The 23,922-nt window shown below is 35.9% G+C and overlaps 1 protein-coding gene across 3 annotated transcripts in view; it reads left to right on the forward strand.

Annotated features, from left to right (window-relative positions):
* Positions 1–23,922, forward strand: part of THSD7B (thrombospondin type 1 domain containing 7B) — an 842,386-nt gene that overhangs the window by 532,004 nt on the left and 286,460 nt on the right. The gene's annotated exons all lie outside the window — the stretch shown is intronic.

A 23,922-nucleotide genomic window follows, 5' to 3' on the forward strand; every position in this document is an offset into this window, starting at 1 on the left:
TATAACACATGACAATCAAGAAAACCTATTTTAGGGGTTGTGGCTTAGTGGTAGAGCACTTGCCTAGCATGTGTGAGGCACTGGGTTTGATTCTCAGTAGTACTATATAGTGCATATTGATAAAAAAAATAAAGGTCCATCAAAAACTAAAAACATATTTTTAAAAAAGAAAAAAGAAAACCTATTTTAGGCTTCATTCAAAATCATTAAATATGGTGTAGCATGTAATTGTCCATTAGCATACAGTTGTCAAGTTTCAGGTGGCAGGTAAGCAACATTGTTTTAAATATTTATACAATTTTTCCTATTTTACAAGAAGTGATTTAATTTACTTACACTTATAAAAATATTGTGTATTTTTTAAGAAAATCTCATTGTTATACAGAATTCTGTGAGAAAATGTTGTAGTAAAAGTCATACAAAATATCACCAACCTAAGGAAACAATTATTTTATTGATGATTATGGTGCTCGGAATTGAACCCAGCCTTGCATATGGTAGGCAAATATTCTACCACTGAGCTATACCCCTGGTCCTATGTTTATTTACATTTTAGTGAACAATCTCCAAACTTCTTTTTATACACATATACACAGAAATATATTTGTGTGTTTTCTTCCTAATCGTTTGCAGACATTTCTAAGTGTCATTTTACTTTTGATAAAAAGTTTCTGATCATATGGATGTTCCTTATACTGTAGCCATTTTACCACTGAATGGTTTGAGGTGGTTTCTCCACTTGGAATGGGGCTGAACTAGAATTGTCCACTTTTAGCTCCAGGACCTACTTCTGCAAGTGCAATTGCTGGCAAGAGAGTATGTATCTTTAAAAGTTTTAGGTAGTTGACTTTTAGAAACACTGTATCACTTTATTAATAACAACATAGCACAGTGTCATACACTCCTTTAGCTCTTACTAGTTTTAATCAATATTTTTAATATTTGTATGTATAACTTGTGTTTGAACTTGTGTTTCTTTTGTTGTCATTTCTTTGTCAGTTATATCTTTATCAAAGTGTGCTACTCAAAATTTTCTATTTTTATGCTGGCTATTTTTCTTGCTTTTTTCTTATAATTTGAAATATATTTCATGCATTCTGGATAGTAAACTTTTTTTGTTTTGCAACTATGCCCCCAGTTTGAAATTTATCTCTTAAGCTTATTTATAGACTTATTTTTTATTTAAAAAAAATCATTGGACAGTGTCCATGGCTTGAAGTGCATAAATTTTAATCATTTTCTGGGAGTGTATCTATCATTTTTTAATTTTGTTTCTGGGTTTGGTGTTAAACTAGAAAAGTTCCTCTATCTCAAGATGATAAATATATCTTAACTATACTTTATTTTTCTAAATTTTTAAAAAATTGTTCATGGACTTTTATTTTATTCCTTTATTTACATGCAGTGCTGAGAATCGAACTCAGTGCCTCACACATGTGAGGCAAGCACTCTACCACTGAGCCACAACCCCTACCCCTAACTGTACTTTCTTCCTCTGAATATATTTAGGGAAAAGAATGATGTGGATATAGTGTTTTGTTTTACTAGTAGATAGTTATTTCCAACTGTTCTCTGATTTGTAAAGCTGTCATAATTTCTCATGTTAGAATCTCTTTCTGGACCTTATTATTTGATCTATCTATTTATAAATCAGTATAATTCCACTGCTGTAATATCACTAATTTTACAATACATTTTAACATTCAGTGAGCCAGTATTTTCATATTGAACATTTTTCAAATATTATGTATTTTCTACTTTCATATGAATTTGTTTATTAAGTTTTTTTTTTAAGTCTGGATATCATGTGCATTCCATTATCTTTTGATATTATCTCAGAATTATTACTTTTATAAAAATATTACTTTGGCAGGATAAATCTTGTGGAAATATATTGACAATTTTAGCCAAGAGGTGTATATTATCACACATATGTTAGAAGTTATAGTCTTTGCTTACTCTGCATGTGGGGGGGAAACAAAATGACCACAAATGGTAGTTTCAAATGAACCCTTAAAACTAAGGAACTTTAAGATATAGTGAAAGTTACATTATTTATTTTAACAGAATACTACAAACTTGATTTTGTGCTAAAAACAACCTCTGACATTCAGAAAAAAAAAAAAAAATAATTAAGAATGTTCCCCTATTGGGTTTATTCCCCACTTCCCATTTTTGAATATGATATTTCTCAAAGCATTGAAATAAGAAGTTCTAGGTCCACACAGTTTAATCATCTAAATGAGAACTAACTGCCGTGGAGTAGCAGTGATCAGGTTTCTGTGATTTGATGACTTGGGTAGGCAGAGCATGGGAACGGTAGAGGGAGCCAGGAAGAGTAGTGTGTGTGATCTTTGACTGATGTTAACTTTTCATATAGTCATTAATCTCAGTGGATAGTCAGGGCTTTTAAATTCTCTGCCTTGGTAGGTTCTGACATAATCAGTATTTCAAGAGTTAAAGTAAAGTCACAGTATAAACATTTAGAATTTAGAGTATACATTGAAATAATTAATAAATGTATTTCTTATTCACAGTATTAAAATGAATGCAGATGACCATTTTTCCCAGGTACTGTTTAAGTAAAATTTTTGAGTATCTTGATTTTTTTCCCTACAATCAATATTGTAGAATATTGATTAGGTATTTTTTTTATCAGTAATGAAATGAGAATCTCCTACATAGTAGTTTTCTAATCTATTTTTATTTTCCCAAGACTTAAATGAGCAATAAAATGTTTTCAGACACTAAAATAAGCTACTTTTATGAGTGCTAGGTAATTAAATGGCAGTGACTGATATGGTATAATGAACCTATTTCTCATAAACTTCTAGAATGATATGCGTAACTATATTTTCTGCATTTGTCTAACACATAGAGGCACCTTAGGAAATGCAGTAACTGGCCTCCTGTTTTAGAGGACAAAGTGATGTTAAGGTAAAACAAATAAACCATAAGAACCTCAGAACATTCTGATCAATTTTTATCCACACTTATCTCCAGAGGAAAAAATTTCCAAATCTTCCCAGAGTATAGCAGTTTTATGGACTCATAACACATGGGCTATAAAAGGCATCAGTGCTGAGTTAGATATAGCTATTCCTAGTTGAATTCTCAATAAGTCAGTATTAATTACATCATATAGTTGCATCATTTTTTATCTGTTATAATGTAATTTTATTAGCTGACTTTTTCATTATGAAAACAAAGTATAACTTGAATTAGGCTAATTACAAAAAGAGGGACCTTACTCCTTTACATAATTAAAATTATAAGGTCTGGATTTTCATGGAGCATGACTGAATCTGGGGCTCAGATGAGATCATCAGGACCTGGGTTTCTTCTTGGCTTTCCTTATATTGACTATATTCTCGGGTTCCCCAGGCATAAAGAAGTACTTCTTGGTCCATGTCTAATAACCATAGGATAGTGAGAACTTTTCTTTTCCAAGAGTTTCAGCAAAAGTGGAGGAAATGAGACTTAGTGCCCCAATGGGAAGTCATGTCCTTGAACCAATCAGTTAAGTTCATTTGCAAAGCCTAAATCTAGTACCTAACAATTCATTCTTTCAGAGCTTATGGAATGGGCATGCAGTGTTGGTTTCAGTAGAAGGTCTTGCCTTCATTGTGCTCTCAGGATGCTGGCTTTTTTCTTCACATGATAATGACCATGGTTCTGTGATGCCACCCGTAGCTGTCACCTTTATAGGAGAAAGATGTGACTCTGTTCCTCTGCTACTTTGTCTGCTATAGCCACAGTGAAGCAATCTAAAATGTTCTTGGTGGAAAGAGTTACTTCTTAGGAATCCCTCAGTAAAAGTGTAGTGATGGTGTTTCTATGTCACAGCAAATACATGCCCAGGCCCCTTTACTCTGGGCCATTGCTGCTTTGTTGGCTTGGTGTTCAATATTACATGAACTATAAGAGCACTTTATCAGGTACAAAGCACCACAAAGATACTATTGTGGTTCTTGCTGCTGTTTTCTCATAAGACCCATCCAACTTATTTATCAGTTTAGATTTTTTTTTTTGCCTTCACAATTTTAATTTTCTTCTTATTGCCTAATAACAGAAATTTGACTTTTTAAACAATTCTCAACTTTAAAAAAATGCTTCTGAGATGTCCTTGAAGCTAGAGGTGGTTATACACAGTATTATTGGGTAAAGCTTCTGGGAAATGTCTTTAAATGGGGCTGACTCAGCTTGCTCTCCTTTTGCTCTTGCCTGGCTCATTGATGAAATTGTCATAGTCCCATCTGCCATTTTATGGCCTTGAAGATGGGCATGCACTAAGGACTACAAAACAGAAAGATAGAACCTAGGCAGCTGCTGTATCAGCCTTGGACCATTACCACTAGATTTGTTTTACAAGAAAAATAAAACTGGAAGAAAGTATGTTTAAGCCACTGTACTCAGATTTCTATCATTAGGAACTGATATAATTTTTAACTAATATATAGAGTCTTCCTTTTTCTTACCAGAAAATTCACTTTTATTATATTATGTCATAATTATGACTTCATAGCTCAGTTCATATATTTAAATAAGTTTACTTCAAATATGGATGCATTGTATTAGCACAGCATCAATAACCATTTTTGCCATCTATCTCATACTTACACTGAAAAAATTCCCCTTTTCTCTAAAAAGAATACTCTGAGTTTATTGGAAAAAAGAACTATTTTGAAATCACACACTTGCAATGAGATTCATTAGACTTTGATTAAGAAAGTAACATTAGATGCGTATTTTCCTCATAAAGCCTTATTAACTTTGAGTTAATTTCCATCAATATGGGCCAGGTACAAAATGACTATAACACGTAAACTAATGTAGAGGTTGTAATTGTACCCAAACCCTAGATCATGCTTTTCATATTTAAATAGAAGAATATGTTTTATTCTATTTCTTGTCCACAGGCTATACTGTGAACTCATCAACCATCTAAAAAGTATGTACATGAGGAACTAAAAGGAAATTTAGCAAATTTATTAATTTCTCTTTGCCCCTGCCTCTGGACCAACTATTTCTTTACACTAAAAGCCCTTCCCTTCTTCTTTGCCTGATAAAATCCCTCATCCTATTGGTTCTAATCAGATGGCACTTCTCTGTGAAGTCTTCGCCAATTTAAAGACAGAAGAATCATCCCTTCCCTTCTCTAGCTTCTTGAAATAATACAGAAAATGCATTTGGAATCACATGGGGGCTCTCTAGACAGGTTTCCTTAATTTCATTAAGACTCAAGTTTCTCATTTTTACATTGTAAGTATAATAATGATAATATGCCATAAAATACCTGTAAAATAAATGAGATTAGTTGTATAAGATCTGCACAAAGAAGTTGGCCATTATTTAACCCTCAACATACAGAACTTTTCATCAGTATTATCTTATGAAATGTACTGTTTTTTTTAATACCTAACATGCTATATAATATAGTAATGTTTATCTTATAAATTTTCAACATTCTATAAAGAAATTCTCACTCACCTTTGAAAACCCTGGACCTGAATAGTGAGTAATTAATCTATTGAGCTGGGTAAACCTAAATTAAGTATCTTTAGAATTTAATAAATTAATGATTTTGCCTTCCTTATGTGCTTTGTATATAAGAATCATACACATGTTTTCTGAGTGTTGTTTTTGTCATAAGAAATCTTCATATTTTTATCTGGTCTCCTACTCCATAAGGGATGAGAATTCCTTACCATGATATTGAATAAATTAACATCCCTATATGGAGAAGCTACCTATAATCCCTTCTTCAGTCTTTATGTCTGGCATATCAGTAACTGAGCCAACCAATCATAGGTACTGTAGGACTGAGACAATGCGATCATCGCTGTGTGTTAAATGGATTTTTCTGGACTGAGATGTATGTAAAGTGGTTGGCAATAGAAAACCAGGCCCTAAAGGGTCTTCACGTAAACACTCTGGGAGAGTGAACAAAGTGTCCTTTTCAACAACATACAAGAAATACAAATATACCAACCATATTGTGTTGTTTTAGTCCATGCTGGATTTCATGCAGTATAAATTCTTGTCCAATCTAAGCACATCTGTTCATAATAATTAACTTCTGTGCCTTGTGAGCAGAAAAGCAGCATCAGCTATACAGTGAGATGCATTGGCTTTATTTTTGTTTGTCATAATGATTCATTGAGACATTATGGGGAAGCAGATGCTTTTTATGCACTCTAAGACTCTGCATTGTGGCTGCCTCTGCACTGCCATTACTCCTCATATGTTGAATTAAGCAGGGTTTTAAGGTTGTAGAGCATTAAGGTTGTCAAGTGTTAATACCACTGTGGGAATATAATTTTGAAACCTTAAAAAGTCATTTGCTCATTCCAAAACTCAACTCCCTTTTCTTCCCCAGTGTAGGATCATAATTTAAGCTCTAATCTCAAATTTGAGTGGAAGCTTTTATAAAGTTGCAAATCATTGGACTGGAAGTTCCTGTGGAAATTTAATTCCAGTCCCAGATCAACCACCTTCTCTGTCAAAGACAGGTAATAACAGTTTCCCAGTAGAGACATTATGATGATTAAAATGAAATTATAGGAGTAGAGCACATAGCAGGGAGCCTGACATATAGCAATGGTAACAGCTAGTGACAGTTACTTTTCAGGCTTTGTTCTAACCCTTTATATTAATTGTTGCATTTAGTCCTCACAAAATTCTATGAGGTGGATACTGTTATTATACCCATCCATGTATTAGCAAATTGAATGTCAGATAAATTGACTTCAGCAAAGTCTTTCTTCAAGAAACTGTGGAACCAGGATTCAAGCCCACTTAGTCTGAGTCCAGAGCTGGCATTCTTAACTGTTTGCTTCTTTACTTCATAAATGGTAGTTGAAAAATCTCGAACTAAAGCTGACATAAGGAAGATTTAAACATGGGGGAGATTTGATCAGACATTGGTCAACTATAACTGTGGAAGTGATCAATTTAGGAAGGATATATTGATGCGCTAAAAAATTCCCTCATCCATTCTGGTTTCCATGCTTGGAACCTTTCTGTCACAGAAACCTGGTATTCATTAGTGTGGGAAGATGTGGAGGAGAATATTTTATTATCTTTGTCATCAGCAGACCATTTCTGTTACTATTAGGCTGCACATTTCCAACTCCTGGGTGAGCTTACTGTCCCAAACCAGTCAGTGCCTAGGTAGATAAGTGACACAATAGATAGTCAAGGAAATTGGTGAGAGCAGGGTCAAAGAGGTCATAAATGATCATGTTCTTTCTGAAAATTTGAAGAAGAGCTGTGGTAAGTGAGCAGAAACCATAGGATAAATAGTATCTGCACAATAGAAGAATGAAAAACCAGCTTAGTTGACAGAAAGATAAGAAACAAATAAGAAGATAGAGGCAGAGGTGGCATGATAGAGACATTGTGATAGAGATTCAAGGGCCAGGGAACCAGGAGCCTGACTTTCTGGCCTTTGTGGACCCTTGTCCCCATCTCTTCAGCAAAGGTTGGTGTACAAAGCCCTGTCACGTTTTCCTATGTAATCCTCCTCATTTATTGCATGGGGGTAAAAAAATACCCTTATGGTGCTCCCCTACTCTATTGAGATATCATAAGAAATTCTCTTTTATTTTCAATCAAAAGAATGAATTAAACCATCTACTCTTCACTGGCTCTTTTGAGAGGTAGTATGGCATTAAGCAAAGAATTTTGGCTGCACACAGATCTGGGCTTGAATCTCTTCTTTGACACTTATTAGCTATTGAGGGAGTGGGGAAGACTTTTGATTAAGTACTAATGACTAGGTGAGTATTTAGTTGCTTGCATATGTGAATGAATTTGACTAGAAACCTGATGACAAATTTGTCTCCAAGCCAAACTGGCAGCAAACTGTGGCAAATTGGTAATTTTGAAAGATATTAATTCCATAAATTTCACAGACGAATATTCATCATTTTATATGAGAAAATTTAGGAAGATGAATGAGATTCTGTTTGACAAAAATAAATGCTCTGGCTCTAGCAAAGCAAAATGCCACATTATTGTCAATAGTAATACCTTTCATTTATTTCCATGTTTTCCCTAAGTCATAATCATTTTGACAGTGAATTTTAAATAGGGAAATATATCACTCTCTAAGGTTCATAGCAATGAGTGTCCAAGAAAGAGATTTAGTCACTTGAGGCTTAGATTACCTTTTTTTCCCATTATTAAAACTCTTAGACATTTAACATGTTTCAGAAGTGAAAGTGACAAGTTTAATGAGGAGGTTAACATATAGTGCAATTTTCTCTTCACTTATCACACAGTTTTGTAACATTTGCTTACTTTTCTGTATCCTGAATATCCCGAGGCAGAGATCAAGTCCTTTATCATGTTCAGCCCTGGAACCTAGTATAGTTGTGCACACAGTTGGCACTCAATAAATGTGTATTCAATGAAAGGATAAAAAAAATGAAATAATGATACTATATCTTTTTCCTAATGGGGTATGCAGCCATGTTTGTATCCACACTGCTTGAATTCCTAACAAGAAAAATTCAGCCAACAAATAATTATATTCATTATGTTTATTTTATTTGATGAGAACTTATCATTTTAGAATATATATTCATTCATTGCTTCAAATTTTACAAGGCACCTTGTGAGATACAAAAAGCCTCTATGGTTCCTACCCTCACAATGATTATAGTTAACAGGGATATAAGTGATATGGTTACTACCAGACATGCCATGTAGAGTGATTGCTACTGTCTCCTGTAGATTCTTATAGCAAAGTATTTCTCCCTTTGAAAACAGTGGATAAATTGAGGGGAAAAAGTGTATGCCTATAAAGAAATAAAAGTTATAAAAATTATTTTTGTATAAACCAAGGGAAATACCAACAAATCAAGGTTATATAGACAAGAGCAAAGCTATTAAAAGAAAGGCCCAAGACTACAAATGAAAATTAGCAAGCAGAACAAAATCAAAACTGCATGTAACTGACCCTTTTCCAAGGAGTTTTCTCCCAGGAGGAAGTAAGCCCAGACCTTGAGTCAGCTTGATCAATGTGTGCCTCTTCTCTGAGTAGGGGTCAGCAAACTCCATTTCATACTTAACTGCATCCAACTGGTTGTTCAGTTTTCATGATGTGCTATGACAGATTTCCTCAGATTCAATGGTTTTGTTTCTAATCTGGCCTATGGTTTTGCCATAGGCATTGGCATGAAGTGGTGTGTCTGTTCAAGATGTTGTTGTTATACAAAGAAGTCACTGGACAGGCGGCTGCAGGTTAATAAGAAATCATCTCTCTGAATTCCAGTTCTCTTCCCACTTCCCTGTTTTGTCTTTTCTAAAAAGTTTATTTTAATCTAGTTATAAAAGAAACTCTACACCTGGGCAGCAAGAAGGGAAGCTTCAGACTGAAAGGAAAGCAAGCAGTTAACCTCTACTCTGGCTTGCTTTCAGACATGCCTTTTAAAATTTGCTCTTTTTTTTTTTTTTTTTTTCTTCTGGAATAAATCAAGGACAACAGGTTGAAAATACCTATAACAAGAAAGAAAGGTATTGCAGGAGAAACTGGGGGCAAGGGGGTTTCACCAGACTTGTACTTTCATGTATGTATTAATTGCCTGAACGTGGGGAAATGATTTATCCTTCATCAGTTTCATATTCAGTAAAATGATGAGAATAATGACATAACCTCATAGAGTTGTGAGATGAATATGATCACACACACACACACAAGCGCACGCACAAAATATTTAGCACAGTTCCTGTCTGAGGCTTGACGTCAGTTAAGTTAATATCTATAAAATGACAACAATATCTACTTCTCATATTTGATAGGATGAAATGAGATAACAAATATATTGAGGGAATTTGAAAATAATTTAAAACTCTTCTCAAATTATTCTACTGCACAGGATTTAAGACTGAGCCTCTGCTTCACTTTTTTTTCCCCTGATCCTCTTGACTTTGTCCCATGTTGTCTGCATTCACTATTCCAGACTTCACTTTCATATGTTACCTTAACATCCAAAGAAGAAGGGATATCTTACCAGTGCCGTGTCTACAGTGTAAGGGAACAGTGTGGCTAGAAGCCCTCAGAAATCTTCTTTCATATACCATTGTATTGGATTAGGTCACAATCCCATTGTAGAACTAGTGTTGTTCAGAGGGAAGTAACAAAAACTGATTAGTTTACATCTGAGTCCTTGACCCAACAGATATTATAAGTAGCATTATCCTCAGACCTGTTAAGCCTACCCCTAGCACTGAAGAGGGGCTTAACACCTATTGAGGTACATTATGGTAGCAGAGAGAGCCTAAGTACCCAAAGGAAAACCTAGGTTACTTTCAGAAAGGGAAGAATGAGTAAATAATGCATAAAAAATCAGTAACCTATGACCATGCTTAGATCTTTGCCTGGAATATAACTGATCTGATGTACAATGCAGATTAATTTCTTTACCATTCTTTATTTTCTTCTCTTGGTTTTGCCTCATTTAAAATTATAAGCATATAACAAGGAAACTTGACCTATACACAGCATAGCTAAAGAAACTTTATAGTAGTTATACAAGGCCATTCAATTTCTTAAAAGTGGAAAGCTGAATAACTGGCAGAAAAAAGTGGCTCTATTTTTGTTTTAAATCATGAAATCTACCTGTACCCATACCTGACAGTTCCCCCATATTGTCGTTCTTAGTAAGAAAAACTATCAGTTAGTCCAAGGCATTGCTTTTGGGCCTATCAAATGCAAAGTCATTTGGAGATATCAAAATAAATAGAAGACACTGAAATGAAAGTTCCTTGGAAACTTAAAATACAGTTGACAAAGTTGGATGTACACAAGTGAAAATGACTTGAGACCTTACAAAATAGCAAGTATACCAGCACAAATCAATTTAACAATGTCAGGAAAATGTACCTCCTCCTTTGAAAACTGGAGTTAAAAATTGGTAGCTTAAAAAGAAGTTTGTCAATCTGTTAACATGGGTGTCTATCTGTGTCCTATTTTTTTGTAAACATAAAACTTTGTAAGTATAAAATAGAAAGCAATTTCATGCACAGGCATGCTTAAATGTGTTTTGTGATAAATGTTTAAGTGTAAAAATAATAAATGTTTAAAATCTGTCTGTGGGTCAATGCTGGAACACTTAAACTTGTTGATTATTTCCTGGAAAACACATTTATCCATATATGTAATGGTTTTATTTCTATTTGACTGAGTCATCCTTCCTTCCTTTAGTGGTGAGTAGTTATTTGTCATCTCTACATGAAAGCTGAGTGCTCTTTCTGCAGTTTTTTGCATATTTTCTTACGGAAGTGCCTGATTTAAATAGTAGGCCTGTGTTAGAGAGTGCTGTGCAATCAGGCCAGGTGAGACCACTGCTAAGCCCAGCATATTCAGTGATCTGCCCAGCATTGTAGACCTCCTTATTTATTGATCTTACCTGAGCCCATTGACATATACCAACTTCCCAGTTCATTCACGATTTGATTGCTTACCTTTGCTTTGTTAACTGCTCATTCTAAAATTGCCTTCTAATGGTGATCTAATATGGTCTGAGTGGAAACTTGTTAACTTTACTTTGATTCATAAATTCAATCACTGACTGATTCTTTCTGAAGATGGCTTTCTTCCCTTCCTTTCACTTACTCTTCTCTCCTTTCTCTTTGTTTTCTCTCTTTTTCTACCCCACCTTCTCTATGTCCCCCTGCCTTTTACCCTTTTCTTGTACTTTGTTTGTTATGGTTTAGACGTGAGATGTCTCAAAAGCTTTTGTGTGAGACAATACAAGAGAGTTTAGGGATGAAATGATTTGGCTATGAGTCCCTTAACCTAATCAGCACATTAATCTATGACATGCATTAACTTGGAGGTAACTATAGGCAGGTAGGGTGTGACTCAAGGAGGTGGGTTACTGGGTACTCCTTTGGGGTTTGTATTTTTTCCCTGGTGAGTTGAGCTTTGTTTCCTGATTGCCATGTCCTGAGCTACTTTTCTCCTTCACACCCTTCCATCGTGATGTTCTGCCTCACCTTGGCCCCAGACCAAGAGTTTTTCATTTATGGACTGCAACCTGTAAAACCATGAGCACCAAAAAAACTCTTCTGCTTCTAAAATTGTTCTTGTCAAGTCTTTCCATCACAGAGATGAAGAAGCTGACTAAAACATGCTTACTCCCTTTGTGCCCTACAATTTTGTTCCTTTCTTCATCATTAAATATTTATTGCAAGCTTATCATATATAAATCAATAAAACAAAGACAATTATTTATAGAACATAGTTTTAAGGCAGCTCTGACTTTGTAGTGTGTAAGGCTAAATGAGTAAAAAGATGTTTTCAAGCAACAGAATCAGAACTGTTAGAGAATGACTTTAATTATAATTTCTAACTGCACACCTGCATTTCTTTTCAGCACGATAGCTAAACAGTATTAATTAATTATTTTAAATAAAAACTGTCAAAGTCTACAGATGTGGCCTTTAGAGTTTCCAGATTATTTTTCAGGACCATTTTGGTGAGAGATATGCTGACATTTCCAAAAACAGATAGTCAAAGTTAACATTTTTTTTTCTCAGCTGGCTGAATTTTCAAGACACCAAGTAGACAAAGACTTACAAAGCTGGTGCCACATGTCTCCCTTGCTGATATGGGGATTTTTGCTTCCTAATCAGGTTCTTACAAGTCATTGGCCTTTTCACTGCTGCTTCTTTGCAAGGGGAACGTGGTTCCATGAAAGTTGACATCTTCCTCTTAGATAAATTAGGCTTGATACAATCTATTAGATAAAGGCAACGTATTTTTAAAAATAAACCTGAAATGTTGCTTCATTTTTCATTGAATTTCTGTTGCCCCATAAGAGCTTCTCTACTAAAAATCAAACAGAAAAACCTTTGTGAACAAATACAGTCACCAGTTTCTAGTAGCAACAGTCTTACTCTGAGGCTTATTTGTATTGAATTTCATGGAGAATGCTTCTGAAATTTATTTAAATAGGACACTGCTAATTATCCCCTTATTTTATGGAGACAAATAAATGAAGACAAAATTTCTCTATTCTCAACCTAAACCATGAGTCCAGGAAACACAGCAGCAGAATGCATAGTAGTTATAACTACTATGCATTCTGCAAACTATGCATTTCTTCCTCTGAAAACGAACACCAGCAGGTAGGCTTTCTGTCTGTGACGCCTGGTTGGCTTTTCTAATCTGCACCAGGTCTTCACAAATTCTCTTAGTATGGAAAGTTTCAGTAAGCAACAGAATGGGTTAGGTGATTATGTGATATCCAGTTGTATGCCTTCCAGAACTAAGATGCGTGAATCAATTCACCATAACTTGCCCAGAGAAATTGTGCAGGGTATGTCTGGTAGAGAAAGTAGCTATGCAAGTGGAGAGATAGATTAATGTATGATCAGTCATCCTGGACCTCTAACCCCTCTTTGTTGCCAGCCAGCATCATGTTCTAACACATCTATCTTCTGTCTTTATCTCCACCATTACCACCCCATCACCACCACAGTTCAAACTAGGATTCCATCCATTTTTCATTCAGCATCCCAATTGATCTTTAAGTATAGAAATCAAAGGGTATAATTTACTTGCCTAATACCTTTCCTGGTTTTCCTTTACTCTTAAGACAAAGGCACAAACTTTTGCATGACAGGAAAAGTCCTATGTGCTCCTTTCCAAGCCAGGGAAGCACTTTCCTCCCTCGGTTCACTTTCAAGCCACACTGGGTTTCCCCAGTCTTCAGAACACACATTGTTCTCTTCAGTGTCTCACTTTGCAGACTTGTCCTTCATCCTGAAACACTCTCTTCACCTTCTTCCCCTCCAGAGTGCTCAGTCCATCCCATGGAGCTTCAGATTCTCAGGGAACTTGTCACATCTTCCACTTACAGTATTTTGTGATTAATTAATATCAACTCTTTAATTAATGATGTGATAAAACAGATTATGAACTCCTCAATAACCAAATTAAAAACTCATGTCTGTTGCTTCTACGCCTGATTTCCCAGCATCTAGGATAATGCTCAGAAACTTTGTTCTATTAGCATACAAATAAATAGCTATCCAAATTTAGAAGGCAAGTGAAGTATAGTAAATGCGAAATCTTTGGTATCAAACCGACTAGAATTCCAAACCTGGTTTCCTTGTTCACTAGTATTGTAACCTTGGTCAAATTACATAATCTTTATTGGACTTAGTTTCCAACAGAATTAATAATGTCTGATATTCACAGTGTTTGCAAAGATTAGATAACATCTCTAAATAAAATTATTGCCATTAATATTATGCCACTATTAGATTATTTCTATGGGAATATTGCCTTAATCAACATTCTAATTTCCCTTAAGGGAAACTCATGTCAACCTAGCCAAATGCACTGTTAGTATGACACTAAAGAGCAAAGTCTTGATGGGGGGTATTGCTCTGCAGCACTTCAGAGCCATCAGAGACCAGGGACGGAACATTACTTCCTGCTGGAACTCCTCCAGAGGGTCCTGTCTTCAGTATGTAGCCCCTCAGAGTCTCATATGTGATGGCATAATACTCACGCAGTGGAGAGCCAATATTAAAGAAAAAAATGAGAACATTTCAGCTTTTTCAGACAGTGGTCCCTCAAATGAATTTTAAAAAAATTAATAAAATACATGTATTTCATGGTTAAGTTTTTGAGATTTACGAAAATTTAGGGCAAAATGATAAAAAAATAATTATTTAATTGGTAAATTCTCAGAATATTTGCTAACTAAATTAAGTCATATCTTTTCTTGTCTGAGTTTTAAATTCTCAGAATTACACATTTTCATATCTGAGTGTGTACAACTAGCTTTTGCATCTAATCCATCAACAAGTCATCCTTGATTATGATAATCAAATGGGCCTACCCTGTATCAGATGCCATGGAAGACATATGACATACATAGTCATGCATCACTTAATGACAGGAATCTGGACTGAGAACTGTGCAGTTAGGCAATGTCATTGTGCCACTATCATCATAGAATGTCCTCATGCAGACCTAGATGGAGATAGTTCAGTCATTGCTGTAGTTTCTTGATCCATTCAAGAGATATGAACCAGCACTGCAAAGGGAAAGAGACAGACAAGATATATGAGACTACAGACAGCATAACATGGGACACTGTTTCATACTAAATTTTTCTTTAATAAGTATAGGAGTATACTCTATAATAATTAAAAGTTCAGTATAGTAAATACATAAACCTGTTGTTTATCATCATTATCAAGTAAGAAGTACTGTACAGAATTGTGTTCCACTTTTATCTGACTGATAGAGAAGTAGGCTTGTGCACACCAGCATTGTCACAAACAAGTTGCACTGTGGTGGCTTTGATGTCACTGGGTGATAGAAAATGTTCAGCTCCAGTGTAATCATGACAGTGATTATAATCACTGTCATATATGTAGTCTGTCAAGTCCTCATGCAAATCATGACTATAGCTCATGCAGGTAAAGAAATTTTTGTTAAGAAAACAAGATTCTTAAAGGTGCTTTGGATTAGAGGAGAGTGAAAAGAGGGGAGGGGGTATGGGGGTAGGAATGATAATAGAATGAACTGGACATTATTACCCTATGTGCATATATGATTATACGACCTGTGTAACTCTAGATCATGTACAACCAGAGGAATGAGAAATTATACTTCATTTATGTATGATGTGTCAAAATGCATTCTACTGTCATGTATAACTAATTAGAACATATAAAAAACTGATAAAAAAACAAGAAAACAAGAAGATTCTTTTCAGGATTAAAGATAGAACCTATGGCATATAAAATTTCGTAAAATCAATAGTGAGAGAAAAGAGGGTCCCAGGGAGTATTTGATCTTTTGTATGAAAGGTGGTTTTCTTCAGTTAGCTAAAATGGTTACTCTCTTCCTCTGTAATGCCTCAGGTAGTTTCTTCTCATTCCATATCCTTAGTTCTTTACCTTGTATCACTGCTTAGAAACCTTTTCTTCTCTATTATTCGGGTTTTCCTCCTGTTTCAGTTTCCCAAAGTCACAGCCACCATGAGAGGAAAAGTAGGACATGCTTGGTGATGACGGGTGAGATGACCAAGGGAGACTTATATGGAAATGCTCTATCCCTTGATATGACTGTTGTTACCCCATACTTCAGCCCCTTCTCCAGTAGAATTCAAAACCAAGAATTTGCAAGCTACTTCTGCTAAAGGCTGAATAGTAGATATCGTGGGGTTTGTGGATCATATAGCCTTCTGCCACAACTACCCAAAACTACTTGTCCTGTGTCTATGTAACAGGTGTGTGTGTGTGCGCGCGCGCACTCGTGTGTGTGTGTGTTTCAGTAATACTTTGTTACAGACAGGCATCATTCAGGTGTGACTCATGGCTATGATTTATTGAGCCATGGCATACACCATCCCTTTTCTACCTCAGTGCTAGTGGTGAGAAAAGGGAGGAAAGAAAGAGAACATTTGGCAACATGGTTCTTCCCCTCCATCCTCAACTTATCCCAGCCCAGTGTCAACTCTGTGGGAGCTAGAAGGTAAATGGAAAGAGAAAAGAAAAAGACAGAAGAAGGGCATATAGACCTTGCTTCTCATATTCTCCACACACTGATTCTACATCCCAAGCCCTCAATCCTTTCTGTTCTCCTCTGACTGATACCAAATTTTCCATGAACCTTCAGTTTAACATTAACTCCTCATTATGCTTCCCCCAACAAATGCTTCCTTTCCTCCCTGTCCTGATCCTCACTCTCTGTGGCTTCTGCCCCTGCAGGTCAGCCCCAGTCACCTATCTAGTAAGAACATCTGGTATAAATGTGTGCTCTTCAGGAAGGTAGGGAAATACAATGAGAAGATTAAGTATTTCTACAACTTATTCCTGTGACTTTTCAATTAAATACAATAATTACTTGGATAGTCAAGTAGAATTAATCATAGCATATGAACTTTTATAAAGCTTTTAGAAACTACCACTTGATGCTATTTAAGCCATCAATTGCCTGGTGTTAAGGTTTTAGGCGTGTCCAAGGTGGGCAGATGGGAACACTGTTAAAAGAGGCCAAGGAATCTTAGGGTAGTTTTGATTTGCATTTCTCTTATTACTAGAGATGTTGAACATTTTTTCATATATCTGTTGATTGCTTGTACATCATCTTCTGTGAAGTTTCTGTTCATTTCTTAGCCCATTTGTTGATTGGATTATTTATATTCTTGGTGTAGAGTTTTTTGAGTTCTTTATATATTCTGGAAATTAGTGCTCTATCTGAAGTATGAGTGGCAAAGATTTTCTCCCACTCTGTAGGCTCTCTCTTCACATTGCTGATAGTTTCCTTTGCTGAGAGAAAGCTTTTTAGTGTGAATCTATCCCAGTCGTTGATTCTTGCTTTTATTTCTTGTGCTATGGGAGTCCTGTTAAGGAAGTCTGCTCCTAAGCCGACATGTTGAAGATTTGGACCTACTCTTTTCTTCTATAAGATGAAGGGTCTCTGGTCTGATTCCGAAGTCCTTGATCCATTTTGAGTTGAGTTTTGTGCAGGGTGAGAGATAGGGGTTTAATTTCATTCTGTTGCATATGGATTTCCAATTTCCCAGCACCATTTGTTGAAGAGGCTATCTTTTCTCCATTGCATATTTTTGGCCCCTTTGTCTAGTATGAGAAAATTGTATTTATTGGGGTCTGTGTCCATGTCCCCTATTCTGTACCATTTTTCTACCTGTCTATTTTGGTACCAATACCATGCCGTTTCTGTTGCTATTGCTTTGTAGTAGAGTTGAAGATCTGGTATTCGATACACCCTGCTTCGCTCTTTCTGCTAAGGATTGCTTTAGCTATTCTGGGTTTCTTATTCTTCCAGATGAATTTCATAATTGCTTGCTCAATTTCTGTAAAGTACGTCATAGGTGTTGGCAAGGATGTGGGGAAAAAGGTACACTCATACACTGCTGGTGGGGTTGCAAATTAGTGCAGCCACTCTGGAAAGCAGTATGAAGATTCCTCAGAAAGGTTGGAATGGAACCATCATTTGACCCAGCTATCCCACTCCTTGGCCTATACCCAAAGGATCAGCATACTACAGAGATACAGCCACATCAATGTTCATAGCTGCTGAATTCACAATAGCCAGATTGTGGAACCAACCTAGATGTCCTTCAATTGATGAATGGATAAAGAAACTGTGGTATATATATATGATGGAATATTACTCAGCCATAAGAATGATAAAATTATGGCATTTGCAGGCAAATGGATGAAATTGGAGAATATCATGCTAAGTGAGATAAGTCAATCTTAAGAAACCAAAGGGCGAATGATCTCGCTGATAAGCAGATGATGACACATAGTGGGGGGTGAGAGGTGTTAGTTTAGGGTTAGGGTTAGGGTTAGGGTTAGGGTTAGGGAGGGGGGCAAGAATGGAGGAAGGAAGGACTGTATAGAGGGAAAAGAGGGGTGGGAGGGGTCGGGGGAAGGGAAAAAATAACAGAATGAATCAAACAACATTACCCTATGTAAATTTATGATTACACAAATGGTATTCCTTACTCCATGTACAAACAGAGAAGCAACATGTATCCCATTTGTTTACAATAAAAAAAAAAAAAAAAGATAAAAAAAGAGGCCAAGGAAGAGGACAATGGACTGTGTAAACAGTATCTTATCTTCCTCCTCCTGGTCTTTCCATGAATATTGGGTAAAACAACACCGAAGAAATTAACAACTGATGCATCTGTTTCTGCTTATTTTATTCTAACCTCTCTCATTCCTCCCTTTTGGAAGGAATTTTTTCTCATCCACATTGAATTTCCCTGCCAAAGTTAATAGCCTATCCTCACAACCTTTAAATAAATGAGCACCAGTTGGTGATACTATTGGATTGGGGAGAGAAATAATGTTTGGCATGTATTATAGTAGTTAGACAGATTGGAACCAGCTTAAAGACAGAGCAGGGAGTAGGGCGATTTTGAGTTGTAGTCACTGCCCTTAGGTGTACTTTGAGTAAATAGATCAAATACTGGTTCCCAAGATAGCAACAGCCTAAGAAAGCCCAGAATATTGATTTTAAGTGATTTTACCTGCACAGAGAATAGTGATTAGCATTCTAACCACAGTACATTTAAGAGGGAAGTTTCTTGGGTTTTAAGTGAAAAATAATTGCCCTCCCAAGTTTAAAATGCTTGTTTTTCCCTTCTCTTCCATACTCCTCCTCCCTCTCTCTCTACTTCTTTCTAGTAGTTTTTTTTTCCTTCTCTGTCTTTCCCGCCTTCCTTTTTCTTAATTTTCTTGTGCCTTCATTTTAGTGGTGAAATATCTCACTAGTGAACCATCGATGAACATTATTTAATAGCCTTGATTTTCAAAGACAGCAGATGCTTACTAATTAGAGAAGTGTAAAAGTTTATTGGTTAACTAAAAGTTGAGTGTTGTTTTCTTTAGATAGCAGAAGAGGTAAGTTCTCAATTATTAATATGAAAGTGTCAGAGGAGCAATTAATCATGAGGATTAGATTATCAAAAATATTCAAGGTGATTTTATAATTTGGGAGCTATTTATACCTTAATATCTATGTCTGGTCTCAAGAAAATTAAATGCCTGCTAAAGCTGCAATATAAAGCACTATCACAGGACAAGTTAGTAAGTGATCTTCCTCCTTCCCAACCTGTTATCCTTGGAGTTACACTGGAAGTGGATGATAAGATTGTCTGATTCTGCTTCAACTCAGGTGAGTTTAGTTTCCCTACCTTCAACTATTGGTCCTCTCTGCTATGAGCAGTGGGGCAGGCTTTTGCTGTATCGATTGACTGTCAAAGATGAACTGGGTGCATCCAGAGATACGTACAGAGATTGTGTCAGAAGACTTCTACTTCTTTCACTTCCGTTCTCCACCTCCAGAATGGTTTGCTTACCAAATCAAAATAAAGATGGGCAAAACTGTGACCAGATCAATGGCAACAATAGCAACTCTTTTCCTATCTTGCACGCTGTGCTTTGAACATGAAGAGCTACAATGAGCAGGGTAGGTGATTAAGTGATAAGTCTGTGTTCTTGGAGAGAAGACCCCCACAACAATGTGTGTCAACCTTGAGGTATCTATCAACATCTTGTTTTTTGAGCTTTTAATTGTTTAATTGAACCATTATGTACATAATCTCCCCATTGCCTTTTTTTTTTCTTCTGGAAGAGGAAGGGTTTATTTGAGGAATCACAGTTTCAGAGATTTGAGTCCATTGAAGGCTGCTGGCTCCATTCCTTGGGACTCTAGGTGAGGCAGAACATCATGGCGGAGGGAAGCAGCTTGCATCGAGAGAGACTCCACTCTCCACATACAAAATATATATACCCCGTAGCCACACCCCAATTCCCACCTCCAAAAAAAAAAAATAGAATTTGGTAGGGCAATTTTGTTGAATTTTATGTTTTCAACTTTTCATTTTGAAGTAATTTCAGACCTCAAAGTTGCAAATATAGCAGACTTTCTGTATATCTTTCTCAGTTTTCTCAAATGTTCAAATCTGAGCCATAATACGAGCATTGAGACCAGGAAGTTCACATTGCTTTAATTCTATTAACTCTTCTGTAGATTTTATTCAGACTTGGTTTCTTGTCCTACTAATGCCACCTTTCCTGTCCCAGAGTCCACTTAAGCATCCAGTCTAGGATCATACATTTTATTTTAGTTGTCATGGCTCCACTGTCTTAGTTCCTTCATCATTCTTTTCATTTCATGATCTTGATGCTTTTGAAGAGTAATGACCAGTTCTGTAAAATGTTCTACAAGATGGGTTTCCCCATTACTTTTTAAAACAATCTCAAAGAATTTTAAATGTCTGTTTTCAAAGAATCAAATGAAGCAATATTGTGATTACACTTCATCCCCCTCACCATTTTTTAATGAATTTTTATTTACTTTCTATTTCAAATACTAAGTCATCCAAAACACTAATTTCCTACATACTAGTTTCCCTGTTAATAATTTTACAATAGTGTTACAATATTAACACTATAATGATCTAAATCAGGAAATGACTTGATATAATATTCTCAAATCTTTGGGCTTTTGTCCAAACTCATTAGTTTTCTCCTAATCTTGTTCTGACTTTCTAGTCTAAGAGTAAATCCAGATCTCACATTGCCTTCATTGTCAAGATCCTTCATTTCCCCTAGTCTGGGGCTGGTTTTCAACTCTTATGCCTCATGACCCTGACAACTGTGAAGATCACTCCTGATTTATACTTCCCAACTGGGGTTTTGCCTAATGTTTTACTCAAAATTAGATTGAGGGTATACCTTTTTATCAAGAATAGTATGAAATCAAGAGTTATGTGACATCAACATGTCTTGTTACAGGTTAATTTTTATCACTTTGTTAACATGGTATCTGGAAACTTTCTACACCACAAAGTGATATTTTTTTCTGTTATAATTTTTAAACATCATGTGTGAAGTTACTTTGAGACTGTGAAGAATCCTTTTTCTCATCATTCTTTTGCTCATTAATTTTAACAACCATCAACAATTCTTACCAGCAAAATTTATAAATATATTCTTCAAATAGTGCTTAACTGTTTCCATCATTCTCACTGTTTATTAATTTGAGTTGTACTGAAAATAATTTCTCTTTTCCTTATTTATTCATGCAATTATTTATATCAGAATGAACTCATGGATAGTTAGTCCATCACTATCACAACTTGTTTCTTCAGATTGCCCCAAATTTGGTCTTTGGGAGTTCTTTCAGGTTACATATTTATATTAGTATTTTTTAAGAGGAAAAAATAAAATTTCACAGATGCTGATCATTTAATGCTATAGAACAAATAATCCCCAAACAGTGGTTTAAAACAGCATAACTCTCATGCTTCAGTGAATTAGCAGAGTTGGTGGTTCTCACTTAGTTTCCTTCTAACAGTTACCATAAGACACTGGCTGAGACAATGCTGTAGGCTTCTTTATTTACGTGTTGAAGCCTAGCGTAGAATAATAGGTGGGGACTAGTCAGCTAGTTTTTTCTTTACATAGTTAATACAAAATGACTTGTTAGGCTTCTTCACATTACAGCCATTTCAGAACAAGTGGTCATTTGACATGGTAGGAAGCTTCTTCCAGAACAGATGCTCCAAGGGACCCAGGTGAAAGTTATAAATCTCTTGATGAGCAAGCCCAGATACCACTCATCATGCATTTGCCATATTCTGTTGACCAAAGCAGTTTTAGGCCATGGAATTCAAGGTTGGGAGTCGATGTATGACTAATAACTCTCATGGGGAAAAGGTCTGCTCAAGATGGAGGAAAGAAATCAATGAAGTCATTTTGGAGATAAACTACACATATCTGGCAATGATTTAGATCAACTTAATATTAATACTGTCTATCTACATGCATTGAATTAAGGAATTATTTCTTTTACCATGCTTATGAATTCTAAAGTAATACAAACTAAATGAAAGAGAAACTTCATTATCACTCATTTAATATGGTGCTATTGTGGTACTAAATGCTGCATAGAAGGAGGTTTGAATCTGACACACCAAACCCTATCTTTTAATCAATTGTAAGACCTCTGTGTAGACTGCACATTGTGAAATCTTTTGCTGATGGAGGGAGATAGAAGTACAGGAAATGTAGTAAAGTTCACAGTCATGTGAGTCAGCTTTCTGTCACTGTAACAAACACTGAGATGATCAACCTATGAAGAGGGAAAGATTTATTTTGGCTACAGCTTTGGAGATTCCAGTGGATGGCTGGTCACCAGTGTTGCTTTCAGGCGTGCAGTGAGCAGCGCACCCTGGTGGGAACATGAGCAAAATGACTGACACGACCAGGACACAAAAGAAGGAGGAAGGGGCTGGGGTTCCATTATCCCCTTCAAGGTCACACCCTGAATGACCTAATGATCTCCCACTATGCCCTATTTCTGAATGCTTCCACCATCACCCATTAGCACCACTCTGGGAACTAAGCCTTCAACACATGAGCCTTTGGGGAACATTTAAGATCCAAAGCATAGCAAATACTTATGTGCTTATATAAACTTATAGCATATACTTCCATGCTGTTCATATATAGTTAAGATGGAGTTTTTTCCCTTAGAGATTTTATTAGGGTCCTCTTTCCTCTGGCAGTTGTTTTTTCCATGATTCTGCAGTTAATTGTTTACTCGTATGTGTTCATAAGATAGCATTTATACCGATTTGCAATCTGCACTCTCAGTAAGCCTATAATCTGTTTTATGTAACAAAGAATACAGTCTAAATTTTCTCTTAAAATTTACAAAAACAAATATATTATTTTCCAATAAATACTTTTTGAAGCCTGAATAAAGACTGACCTCTTGTACTTTTCTTCCAAGAACTGTGTCATTAGTCAGAATTCTGTGCCATTAGAAATGCAGTCCTTCTGTTCAAACAAATGGGCACAAATGTTCCTGTCAGATGGTGAGTATGCAGTGCATCCAGAAGCCACTGGAGCAGGTGTTTTGTAGTAGATGCAAAAATAACTAGAGAAGAACAAGTGAGCACAAGATCCTTAATGCTCTACTGAGTTCTAGGAGAGATGAAGATGAAATTAAAACATCAAGATAAAGTCTCTCTAGCCATGCTTGGGAATGTGAGAATGGATGAAGCAGAAGGAAAGCAGAGTTCTATGAAGGGATGATTTGGGAGCTGGATTTACACTAGATGCCCAAATTTCTAAATTGAATAATTGTAAGAAATACATGTTGTATGTGTTTTAAGGTTTTTGAGAAATTTATAAGACAGCCATTATTGGTAAATTGCACTATCAATGAGAGTACTAAAAGGAAGTCTTTCAGCTAATTGATTAGCCTGATGTGGCTGTGGAAGAAGGGCTAATCCTGTAGGGAGCTAACCATATGACTTACTAGGTGGCTGTGGTGAGGTTTGAGACAGATGGGAAAAGGTTGCTGCTTTTTCACTTTCAGGCAGAGGTGTCTTT

The sequence above is a fragment of the Sciurus vulgaris genome (assembly GCF_902686455.1).
Source record: "Sciurus vulgaris genome assembly, chromosome: 3".
Taxonomy (NCBI): Eukaryota; Metazoa; Chordata; class Mammalia; order Rodentia; family Sciuridae; genus Sciurus; species Sciurus vulgaris.